The sequence below is a fragment of the Aphis gossypii genome, chromosome 3 (assembly GCF_020184175.1).
Source record: "Aphis gossypii isolate Hap1 chromosome 3, ASM2018417v2, whole genome shotgun sequence".
Classification (NCBI taxonomy): Eukaryota; Metazoa; Arthropoda; class Insecta; order Hemiptera; family Aphididae; genus Aphis; species Aphis gossypii.
Genome location: NC_065532.1, coordinates 52,938,462 through 52,951,517, shown reverse-complemented (window position 1 = coordinate 52,951,517; position 13,056 = coordinate 52,938,462). Strand labels below are relative to the sequence as shown.

General features: G+C 27.1%; 1 protein-coding gene across 2 annotated transcripts in view; it reads right to left on the bottom strand.

The window, feature by feature from the left end:
• Nucleotides 1-8,403, bottom strand: part of LOC114128483 (leucine-rich repeat-containing protein 4B-like) — a 283,831-nt gene extending 275,428 nt beyond the window's left edge. For both annotated transcript variants that reach the window (XM_050204262.1, XM_050204264.1), the window contains exon 1: nucleotides 7,933-8,403. The gene's annotated coding sequence lies outside the window, so the exon portion shown is untranslated. The remainder of the gene's footprint in view (nucleotides 1-7,932) is intronic.
• Between the last annotated feature and the right edge of the window lie 4,653 nt (nucleotides 8,404-13,056).

The following is a 13,056-nucleotide window of genomic DNA, read 5'->3' as shown; positions in this document are numbered from 1 at the left end:
AGACTAATAATAATCGTAGATGTGTACTACAAAATATAACAATTTATCACGACAAGTAAAATAATTTTAATTAAATTTCCAGTTTATTGTACTTACAAAAATAAAAAAAACGAATTGTCGACTAAAGAATTTAAAACTATTCATATCTACGAAACATATTTATCAATTAAAAACAGCTCTATATTTTTATACTATATGACTAGTGACATGAATATTTTACATGCATTTATATAGCTATAAGACGAGTGTTACATTTTATAATTATTTTAATGAAATATGTTGCCTTAATATTCATATTCCAATTATTTTAATACGATAACTTTCATTTTATTATTTTTTATAGTTAATTTTCAGTTTTTTAACTCATTCAATTGGTATAGTAACTAAATTTCTTTAATTATGAAGGTAGGTAATCCCACACAAAAGTGTGTTTTCAAATTAATGATCTTAATTTCAAAGTTTATTACCAAGCATACAAATTACACAACGCATACACATATAACTTAAAATACAATTTAATTTAAAAAAAATATAAATAAAGAATATTTTAAATACAATTTAATAGTATAATGTTACCTTAATTCTAATTGTACGGAATAATTTTTTTAAATTATAAGTCTGTTACGTAAATATACCTAGATAAATGTAATTATTTAACTTTATCTCATTTAAGAGGTCATTTTGCCGTATTGTTATTGATTTTATATATACTAATACAATACTTATAAATTAATCTTATCGATTTACTTAAACATCACCAATAATTCTAAGTGTGTTGTATACTTATTTCGATTTTTAGAATAATATATTATATGATAAATAAATAATGAGTGAACTCGAACAGTTAATATGATAATCTTTGATAGAACACATGATACAACATGAAATAGTGATACATACAAAATAAAGAAGACATCAACTTTATCTTCGTTTTGTATTATATCATATAAGTCAATTTAAACATTATCAAATTAACATGACGTACAATTTAATTGTTTGAAACAGCGAAAAGTCAACGCAAATTGTGATGTTTAGTTGGTAGTAATATGACAGAGTATGTTTCAGTTGGTATCTTATTTTTTAAAAGTATTTCAAGAACGTTGTTAAAAAAAAAAAACACTAAACCACAATTCGATAGATTAACAGGTAATAACGCATACAGTTCTTTACACAAATATATTAAGATTTTCAAGAATAACAATATGTTTCTATGAAAGAAAAATACAGTAAGTAATATAAAAACGTAATTCACTTGGTAACTCCGTATTTTATTATTTTTTTTTTCTGGGAAACAACTATACATTTAAGAGAGCTGAATGTCGTTTTAGTACATTGAACCAACCTCGAGGGCCCGCAAGCATACAAAGTGTCATTCTTGATGTCACAAAAGACAAAATACACCATTATTGCCACGATACAGGAAAACGAGTATCATTTTTTTTTTTCATAATTTCTCTGTTCAAAAAAAGTAAATCCCGTTTAAACCGTAACTCAAGTAAGTAACTTGCCACTGTCAAATCCACGCAGATTTGACATGTCTACGAGACCGATCAAAGTTTCACAACACACCAAGGGTGTTTTTCCTTTTTGAAAGTCCGAAGTTTTGAAAAAGTTACACCGAGCTTACTATAAAACTCGGGAGAGGGCGAAAAAATAAATTACTCCTATTCCTTGTTTCACATTAATAATATCATCTTCATGTGGCCTATCATAATAAGCTTGCTTAAAATAGTATTTTCTTAGTATCTTAATAATTTCAAAACAACTGTTTTCCACAGCAGATGAGTATAATTTAAATACATTTTATAAAAATATGTATAATTTATCGTTCAAAATTGTACGTTTTAATTTTCACTTTTTCAGCGTTTTATTTATTTATTTGTTTTTAAAAAAAAAAAAAAAAACGTAAACTTTGTAAGGATGTGTATCATATATAACAATATCCATATATATATAAATTTTATTCTTTGGTTTCGGGGGAAAAAATTAACTATCTAGTCAAACCTTTATAAAAGAGATCTGAAAGTAGGTATATGTATGTAGCTGATCTGCTGCAGGTACACATGACCCGCCCGTTGTTTTTATTTTTATTTTTTATTATTATTATTTTTAAGTTCATATTTTGATTAATGAAATATTGAAGTGACGTGAGCATATGTATTATGTATTGTATACTATGACCAGACAATAATAATAATAATAATAATAATAATAATAAAAAAACCCCGACACAGATGAGTATAGTTTGATTCCTCTGCGGTGACGTTAATTATTATAAATTCTATAGATTCTAAAAACGTACAATATCGGCGTTATCAGTGAGTTGAAATAATAACTAACCTACCAATATCTACGTGGAAAGTGAACGCAAACACATTTCATAATAATACGTTTATAAAATTCAGGAGATATATGACACTTTTGAAACAATTCCAAAGACTAAATAAATACAAAAATAATATATATTGTGGCTTCCATTTTGTCGTTATATTTTAGTAATTTAGGAGAATCAAAAACGCACGTGTACACTGTCTCTATAACCACTGTGTATAGCATATAAACGGTTGATGCAGGAACACGAAAAACATTTTTGGCACTTGTCTCGCACTCCCTTATCACACACCGTTTCCGAAATACAAGACGCGACCCATATCCTTTTTGTACACTACACATAACAAACAATTCAAATAATTCATTTTGGTAATTATTATTTCGTTTCTGGGATAAAAATATATAAAACTCATATTATATACATAAACAATTAAATTGTTTGTATTACATATACATACAATTTCAAACTCTATAGGTTATTAAACCTCAACCGTAACTTTAAAATATGTACCAATACGAAAAAATAGTAAAACGAGTTAGTTGTAAATAGCATTTTATGATATATTACAACGTGACACTGTAGCCCTGAGCGGCAGATTTGAAATAATCTAGTAATTTTACATAAATTACAATTTCCTGAACAAACTTTTAAAAATATTAGTGTTAATATTTCCTTATAAGTACTTAAAAATAACGAAATTGATAATCAAAAGTGTTATGACAAAAATTGGTTGCCAAAATGACTTACTCTATTATATTTTACTGTTACTTAAAATTCTAATGAACTGCTATTCAATAGGTCCCACGGTGAATAAAATATTAGGTACAAAACCTAGAATCGAAATATTAAATATACTGGTTTGCTTACAGTCATTGAGTAATAACTAGTACGTTATAGGGTTTTGAATATTAGTTTGGAATATTACTAAAAGATGAATTCACACCTACACAGAACAAAAAAAATAAGATGTTATTGTATCCAAAAGACTTAGACGGAATTATACATGATCATTAAACATGAATTGTACATATTTGTAGATCCATTTTATCTTTTGCAATAAATATTATTTTTTATCAAGTCAATTTTAAAATAATATAAAGACCAAATTGTATATTGTCCTAGTTTTTGAGCATTTTATCGAGAAATGTATTGATTTTATAGTAATGTATATTATTTTCAGTAAATATTTTTCCGTTATCAAAAACTCCAATATTTCACAAAAAAAAAAAAAAACCATATATGGATTCGGAATTTTATCTATATACTGTTAAAAAGTCATTTTTCGAATTCCATTATTTCATTGAACATAAGAAACAACTACAGAAAATATGATAAAAATGAGGGCGAGAAAAGTTTCAATAAATTCGATTTAAGTTTTTTCTTATTAAATATTTTTTTGCAACTCAGTGCATATAATTCTAATCACACCTGATCAACGCTAAATAGTAAAGCGGCTTCCATTTTGGATCGCTTATCGAATGTGATGATTTATTACTGAGTTCAAATGTATTATAAATACATCACTATACTACGCAAAGGTAAGCTAAGCAATTTGTGTGCTCGATATCCGGCTTATATGTGTCCTGGCAGCTTTTCCAATTTAAAAATGCAAATATTTTCTGTAAAACTTTATTGCATACGTGTAATTGCTGATTTTATTTTTTAACGTTTGAAAATTCACATTTATTATGTTTTCAAATGATTCTTAGTTGTTTTTAAAATAAACACAAATATTATAAATTTATAAATAGGATGTCTCACAAAGATTTATTATTTTACGTGGTAGAAGTAATGCAAACTCCATTATACTATCACTTTAAATTAGTAAATACTCATGGGATCTGTATATTTTTCTCTATAATATAATATGCATATAAATGTGCATGTTGTATGTCTATACAGTAGTATTTAATGTTATGATTTTAATAAAAAGCCATTTGTGAAACTATCAATTTAATCTCCACGGTGACTAGAAAAATAAATATGAAATATTTTAAAATAAAGTTTTTGTTTTATTTGATAAAAATGAGCAGACTATAAATAATTTTTATGGCAAAGCATCTTCTGATTTCGGTTTCTTCAAAGTATCAAATATATAATATATTAAGAATGTACTTATTATTACTCATTTTATTTAAAAAATATTTTGTTTTGCTGACTTTATGATAAATATTTTAAATAGCTATATAATATAAGATGTAATAAAACACTTAACTCCAAAACGTGAAATACTGTCCGAAAGGTATAAATTATGTTCCACCTAAACAACAAATCAACTAATCAGATACTTTGCATCACTTTCAACGAGACATTGATTCCAACATGGCATTTTACTAAAATACTTAGATGTGAATCACTACTGAATTCTGCTCTTTTATATAGCTAAATAGTTTTTACGTAACAAAGATCAATTTAACATCTAACTCAATTGAAAATAATTTCTGGAACACCAAAATCAGCTACTCTACTTCGATAACCGGTTTTTGCTAATATTTTTCCTCTACATATTAGACAATAATGTTATATCTTTGGAAGGGAGTGGGGAAAATATTTTATAATGTCTTATATACTGATTAATGACAATATTTTAAGTTAACCCCTTATGAGACTGAAATCAATCACGGAAGATCTACTAGCCGATAAATACAAACACAAAAGAGAATGGCCAAAGTTTAATCGTTTTATGCGAACAGAGAAGGTACAATCTCCTAATCACTAAATAGAACTTAGCAGAATCCGAAATTTGAGAAATCGATGGAAAAATGCAAACAATAGAAAATCTTATCGAGCAATGCACTTAACACTCTTTACCAATAGATATGCAAAATCTACACTTCTAATTTAAACTGGGAAGAAATGTTAAAATAGTTCTTTTCATTTAAATTGTATATAATATATTTATTTACATTCTCAATATTATTTATATTAATTATTGTTACTTCTTAGACTAAAACCATATAAATAAATAAAATGAACATAAATAATAATCTGTAATATTGTCTACAAATAGCCCTCGATAAAATATTTAGGTACATTTGTTAAGGTTATCTCCTTAATAAGCCATAAGTAAAAAATAATGCAATCAAGCAGTTGTAAAACATAAATTTCTATAATCAAATACAATTTATTACTAATTCATTTTGTTATGCTTTGAATTGTTATATAATCATGTTAGTATTTAATATATGAAATATAAAAATCGGGAATTGTACATATTGTACATTTATATAAGACAAGTAGGTTACATTTTACCAAAAATGACACAAACATTAGATATTTATAATAATAAGATGAATTTAAACAGATTGCTGCATAAATAATTACGACTTACTGAGATGATGCGCATTACTAATGTGAACCCATAATATTTCTACACACATTTATTATAATAACTAATAAATCATTTCTTTGATAATTTTTACAAAAATATACATTTTTTAATAATATTTAATTTATTTTATATACATCCCGGGCTTTAATTAACTACATTTATATTAAATGAATGAATTATTATATAATATTTTATAAACAGACCGTTTTTTTAATAAATGTATTATAATAACATTTTTGTACAAATTGTAGAAATATTATGTATACATTACACACAAAAATATTTTCATAAAAACAATTGACTTCTTTTTAAGTTAAAAAATGCAATCAACCCTTTTACAATTTTTATTTGTAATGTATAAAATATTTAAAACATTATATGCGTTTGAATAAAAAAAAATTAAATATTAATCGACATGGTTTTCACTGAAAATATGAGACCATGTTAGGCTTAAGTTGTTGAAAAATAACATGATGACGTGACAAGAGAGTGATAATGCGACCCAACTGTTTTTCTCCACTGAATTATATCGACAATCTTTTTATTTCCGTTAACGTTGTTTGTGTAAAAAGTGAAGTCATGACATGTAAAAAACGCTTGTCATGGCCAAAACGTTATGTGTGTTTTAATAATCTTAAAGATCGTAACAAGACCATTAGACAACCTTTTTTTTCATTGAATGGTCAAGGTACTTAGTTAAAAAATTGTAATTAAAAAGATTTAAATAATTATAAGTAATAGTTAAATAAACGTACTATGATCGTAACTAGTAATATAGTACTAGTAGTACATATATTAATTATTAATAAACTAATCAATCATTGTAAACAAGTCTTAAAGTTTTTGCTCAAAAGTTATAATTTTATTTTTTAAGAAATGCATTTTAATTATATTAAAAACATTTTTCTAATCTCGAAGATGCAACAAAACATCATATTAAGAAATATCTACCTTGATACTTTATCTTTGGCATATTAAAATTTAACTGCGAGTATGAAGTTCTAAATTATAAAATGAGAAATCAACGAAAAGAAAAATCGTTATAGTACTGCGTAGACTTGTATAATATGATAAAACAATAACAACTGTCAAGTGAAACATAATTGCACGGACTTTAATACATTTAATATAATATTATTTGGCAAGGTACTAATTGAATTAATTTAATGAAGTTTGTTTTTATTAATATCATTTGTTGTTAAGAACATATAAAACAAATGTATACATGCGTAGAATCTCATATGAAATGCGTAAATTATAACATAAAAAGATAGAAATCGCCTACTTACACCATTATTATTATAATATGTAATGCCCATAAGTAGGTAGTGTACTTAGTACTTCAGCAAAATTACGGTCGTACATGTTTTACAAGTTGTTTTTACCATAAAGTTATCTATTCCATTGTCACATATTGTGTTATACATGTAGAGTTAAATTATGTAATAGGATGACAAATTTTTTTTTAATATTATAGCACTTTAAATGGTATGTTTATATATTATTTACGTGACGAAATAAGCGGTTTTAGTTCTAGTGGTTGTTTCTCTTATAAAATAACTTTTAATCGAGATAAATATCATAATTTCGTGTTAATATTTACACGAGATGAAATCAAAGGCGTGAATTATAGCTTGAAGGCACATAGCTTAATAACATGACGTATGTGTGTGTGCGTTATCGATGGCATGCGCTCATCCATGATAGAATTAATTAAAACAAAAAAAAAAATAAATTGACTAACTAATAAAATTTTAAAAAATAAATAAATAATTCTATAAAATAGCAAGTGCACACATATTGTGCAACCTAACTTGAAGGTATTCTGCAATACCTCGTTCAGAATCATAGACAAAATTACATTGTGATCACCATCGTCATGATAAACGTTTGACTTTCCTAAAAAATCGGTCAACGATTGAAACCTGTAACTGGTACTTAATTCATATTTCAATAGTATGCCAAAATAATAATGATATTGACTCTATGCCTAGAACATTATGGATGTACGCGCTTAAAATATGAACGATGACGTAGTTGAATTGAATTGCATTTAAAACCGGGGTATCGTATAGGCAATTTAGCTACGCTGGTACATAGGTGAAGGAAACGTTGTACGAACGTTGTCAAAGAATATAAAACCCAATGCTATTATAATGGTTGTGGTAGAATACAACAAAATGTCAAACAAGTGAAAATGTTCACCCTTTTGAGATGATAACCGACATAGATAGTAGTAGATATATGGTTTACGTTTATTACGGCTTACCTGTTCACTGATCGTGGCAGCAAAACGGCGAGATGATATCCAATTTCGTGAATGGAAAACGGAAACGGTAAAACGATCGGCGACTTCTGAACCGAACCAAAAACGCACACGCGTACCGACGGCACTCGATAGTTAAATTTTTACGATGTCTCAATATGTATATTAATTATTATTATTATTATTGTTGTTGTTGTATTGTCTTCGTCTGTGACGCTAAATATTCTGCGGAGGCGACGGCGTCGGTCAAAACGAAATAATAAAATAAAACACCAAAACGAAAAAAACACGAAATCACGTGAACGTCAATGCCGCAAATCGTCGGGCGGCGGTTAAAACGGACGGCACATCGAACGACGGTCATCAACAGTCGTCTAGCGTACCCGGCACACTGGCGGCGGTGGGCGGAAAACGGTCGCGGAGAGCGGCGCGTTGCGGCGATCTCGAAGGGGTGGCGGCGGCGGATAGAGTGCGCGCCCGAGTTGCGCTCGTGTATATAACCATGATAATAGTAATAATGTAAAATATAATACACGAGTCTTGGCGACGACAGCCGACCGTCTTCGCCGCCGCCTGGACGACGGCACACACGGTTCGGGTCCGATGGTGTTACCGCTGTTAATTATTATCATAGTCATTATAATATTGTTGTTACCATTGCGGTCGGCGTCATCGTCGTTACTGCAAGTCCAAAAGATGGGCACGAAGAGACGTCCGCTGTCTACACGTTTGCAGAGTCGTTCATGACGAGCTTATTTTATATTCCGTTTAAAGCATAATAGAAAAGGGTCGTACCTTGATTTTTGTCAATACTGAGTATTAGCATTATCTGATAAAGAATATTTTTCTATATTTTCCACGAAAAAATTATATGTCTAGTGTACTAAAGAGATTAGATATTAATTATTTTTACAATTCCCCGAAATATCTATTTCCAACGAAAACCGTCGTATGTACCTACAATTACGACGAATTGACACTATCATAAAACCGACGAATAAGGTCGTATTTATTATATTTTAATATTGTTATAACGATAACGTACTTTATAACTTATTAATAACGTATTTAATCAAAGGTTTTAAAAATTAAGACGTATTAAGTTTATTATGAAATAAATTATATTTATATTGGTAACAGTTACATTTTCCATAAAATAAGTTGAAAGTATAATGATAGCGACTGTTTCTTGTAGCCTTAAAATATTGCAAACAAATTAAAAATAATATTATTGTAATATAAATACATACATAATTATTATTATAATACAAGATTGAAGATAGCACCTCCTTCTTTTTAAAAAGTTTATCACCATTGAAAAAGGTCGTATGTATAGACACTACTTTTTTTCTAAGGTAGTACCTCAAAAAAACTCATGAAAATTAATTGATATTTTAATATTTTTTAGTATCACAAACTCTATAATATATGTATATTCAAATTCACAAACTAATATAATATTTAGAAACTAAATAAGAATTTAAATTTGAATATTAGATTGGTTCATTCTAAAAAGTTGAAAAAAACGAGATACAATCCTTTTCTTTGGGGCAATATATAACTTATCTACTACCTAAAGAATTAATGAACAATAATTGAATTAGACAATTTATTTTATTTTTTTCTGATAGATAGAAAACATATTATGTATATATTTCAATAATATTTTCCTTTTGAGTAACGCATTTATTCGTTTTTTGTTACAACTTTTAATAATTCAATATTATATAATAATAGGTATATAATAAATTTTCAAATTATTTATAATGATCCTAGAGTGATCGAACCAAATATGTAAAATATGTACAGTGTAGCCAACATATTAAATTGGCGGTGGTTCAACTAGCATACTGCTATGATGAATCGTAGAAAAAAGATAACCAAACAATAATAAAAACGCCTTCCTAGTATATACCACTATGATTCAAACACAATTTCGATTTAACAAATAAAAAATAACGTTTTTCAGTTATGGGTATCTGGAAGTTTATATTATTGCAAGTTTTTCATATGGTGAATAGAGAGTCATACCTATTCATTTATTTGATTTTGAAGTTTTCGATCAAGATGAAAGATTGTTTGATATAAAACATAAACGTTCATGATTATTTTAATAGATGCAGCAGTAAACTCAACATATCATCAGTGGAATGAAACTCAAAAATGTAAGTTTTGTTTTATTTTTGTGACGAAAACAAATAATTAATTTACTTGTACATGATAATATTATCATATCATTAAACCCATTAATATAATATCAATAAGAATCTGTGATTCCATTCGGTTGACATATTGTACACGGTATAGTCCTAATCGATTAAATCAGTGTAGTAAATATGCATAAAATACTGTACGAACACAGTATAAATAAATATAATCGAATTACTTCCAATAGATAAACAATCCCTTTTCAAAATCTGCGTAGTGTCGAAGAATTAATTGAAATGTTTAGGTATATTTAAAATAGGATGATATACACTCATTTAAGATTCTTTTCGACGATTATTAATCATTATTATTTATTTATTTCCGTTATATGTGTATGAGATTGATTTCAAATAAAGCCAAATACTGAACTTAGACCAATTTTTAGTTCCAACAGTACTGTTTTGATGTTTGGCATATCGTAGCAGTGTAGCAGTTTTACCACTGTGGGTCTAGAATAATTGCATATTCGTCTGCGAGCGCATTGGTTTAACGATTTTGATAGTGAAAAATATCTGCTCAATATTTTGTCGAAAATACGGACGCTCTCTAAATTATCTTTACCGTTTTTATGTGTGACTGTTTTTTTACGGTTTTGTCGTATAATACCTCTTGGAGTACAATCTGTATCCACTTCGTAATCTATATGGATGTGCTAAATGAAACATTTGGAGCACTTTTACCACTCTAAAAAAGTTTTTACCGAAATAATAAACACATCGTTGTGAGACAAATAGCTTTGTTGCTCCACTCGGCATACAAAGCAACGTGCGTACATTTGTCGTCAGTATAAAATACATACTATTGAAAATAGACGGACATTGTAGGAGATAACTTTCCGTTTTGTTCTTTTTCTTCTTTTCATCCTTTTATTCAATGATATATTTTATTGATCGCCAACGTGATGAGTACATACACAATAGGTATCTACATTTGTGGCTGATCAACAGTCTAAATGATTAAAACAAAACCTTGTTACTCAGATTGTGGGTCACTGGCAAAATCTGCGTGTACATCATTCGCCACAGCAATTTAATATAATATAGTCTGTTTCAGTTTGTAAAAAACTAGATAGTGCACTTTCCATAATCCATAAAATGTAAAAAAAAAATATTCCAACTCAGAACAGTGTGAATGGGTAAAATATATATAAAAAATATTATTATTTTTTGTCATCGTGGGTAAACAACGTCTTGAATCACGGGTGAATATAATTAAATAGATAAATAAATAATACCTAAATACATTATTATAACACAAACATATAACAGATTATTTACCACTAATATATATGTATTATTACCTATTCAAAGAGGTGACAATTTCAATTTTAAGTGTTCAATTGGCCAATACATATTATAAAATATTTGAAAGTTAGCAATTTGATTTATTATCCATTTGTATTTCTAGTTCCAGTTGTGCGAGAAACTGCTAAATATTGTCGATTGATATAATACACTTTAGATTTATACATTTAAGCTTTCTACGCTATAAAACATATTTTACATCTCTTTTTTTTTAAAATAATCCTGAAGTAAATTGCTATTTACACCATAAAATGATTTAAATGTTAAAACTCCTGATTTTTGAAAATTTAATTTTAGACCCAATATAATATATTATTATTCAGAAAAATGTATCTGAAATCAAAGTAGATTCTGGTTATTTTTGTTCATAAAATTAAAAATTTAACTGTATGAAAATATATATTTAAAGGCATAAAATAAAATGAAATGTACAGTTTTATTACGAAAAATAAATAATATTAAAATAAAATAATAATGAACGTAAAAAAAATTGTAAAACAGTAATTATATGTAAGAACCGTATAAAAAAAAAACAAATAAATTATTAACCCACAACAGAATGTTGCGTCCAAAGCAATAGAATAACAAGCTGACGCCACGGAGAACTGTGATACCATCATTAAAAGTGATTCCATGAGCTCAATAAAAGGAGTTGTAAATAAAACTAACACCAATAACATAGACCAAAAATACAAGATCGTTTTCTGAAATTCAACGAGTGAAATAAATATACACCCGAGTGTGTTTTCGACCTCACTAACACTTATTATATAGTGATGTGCATAAAAATGGAAAAGAAAAATGCTATAAAAAATAAAATCCAATCAAATTAAAAAAAAAACAAGACATAATTTAAAAAATATGTTCATAAAAAATTATACTGGGGAAAATAACACAAATTTTGACAAAAAAACCTGATAGAACTTAAGCTGAACGAAAAAATAATTCACCATAAACCCTGTACCAGTACACACACGAAATAAAAATATAATAATGAGAAAGTATATTAAGCGATAAAAATTGAACACGGGGACTAGAAAATCAACTAAAGATAAAACAGCTATATACATATACATAATCTATAAGCTGTATTATAATAATATATACGTGGCCAAGCCATGTAACATTTTTTTTTCATATTATAAGTAAATACTGGTTTAAAAAAAATATTTTAAAAACATCAATGAATTCAAAAACTCTTAACTAATGTATATATTGTATTTTATAGGTACTTACTATTATATAGTATCATAAACATGGTGTTGAATATTAAAAAAAAGTTTCATGTTAGACCAACAAAGAGCATAATAATTTTTATAAAGTTTATTTATTCAATTTAAAATTAGTATTTCTTTCGAAGTTATTTCAAAAAAATAAAATAAGTTACTTTTTATTATATTTATTTATAAGTAATTTAATATTATCCCAGTGAATGTGTATTGCTTGTTCAATTTCAATAATGGTGATATGCACGTTAATATTCTTCATGAATGATCGATTCATAAATCTAACATTTAACCTTTTCTATATTCAAATCAACAGTCAAACTTTATTCGAATATAATATTGTAAACTAAATCAAAAGTTATATTTAGTTGTTCACTAACATTTAATAG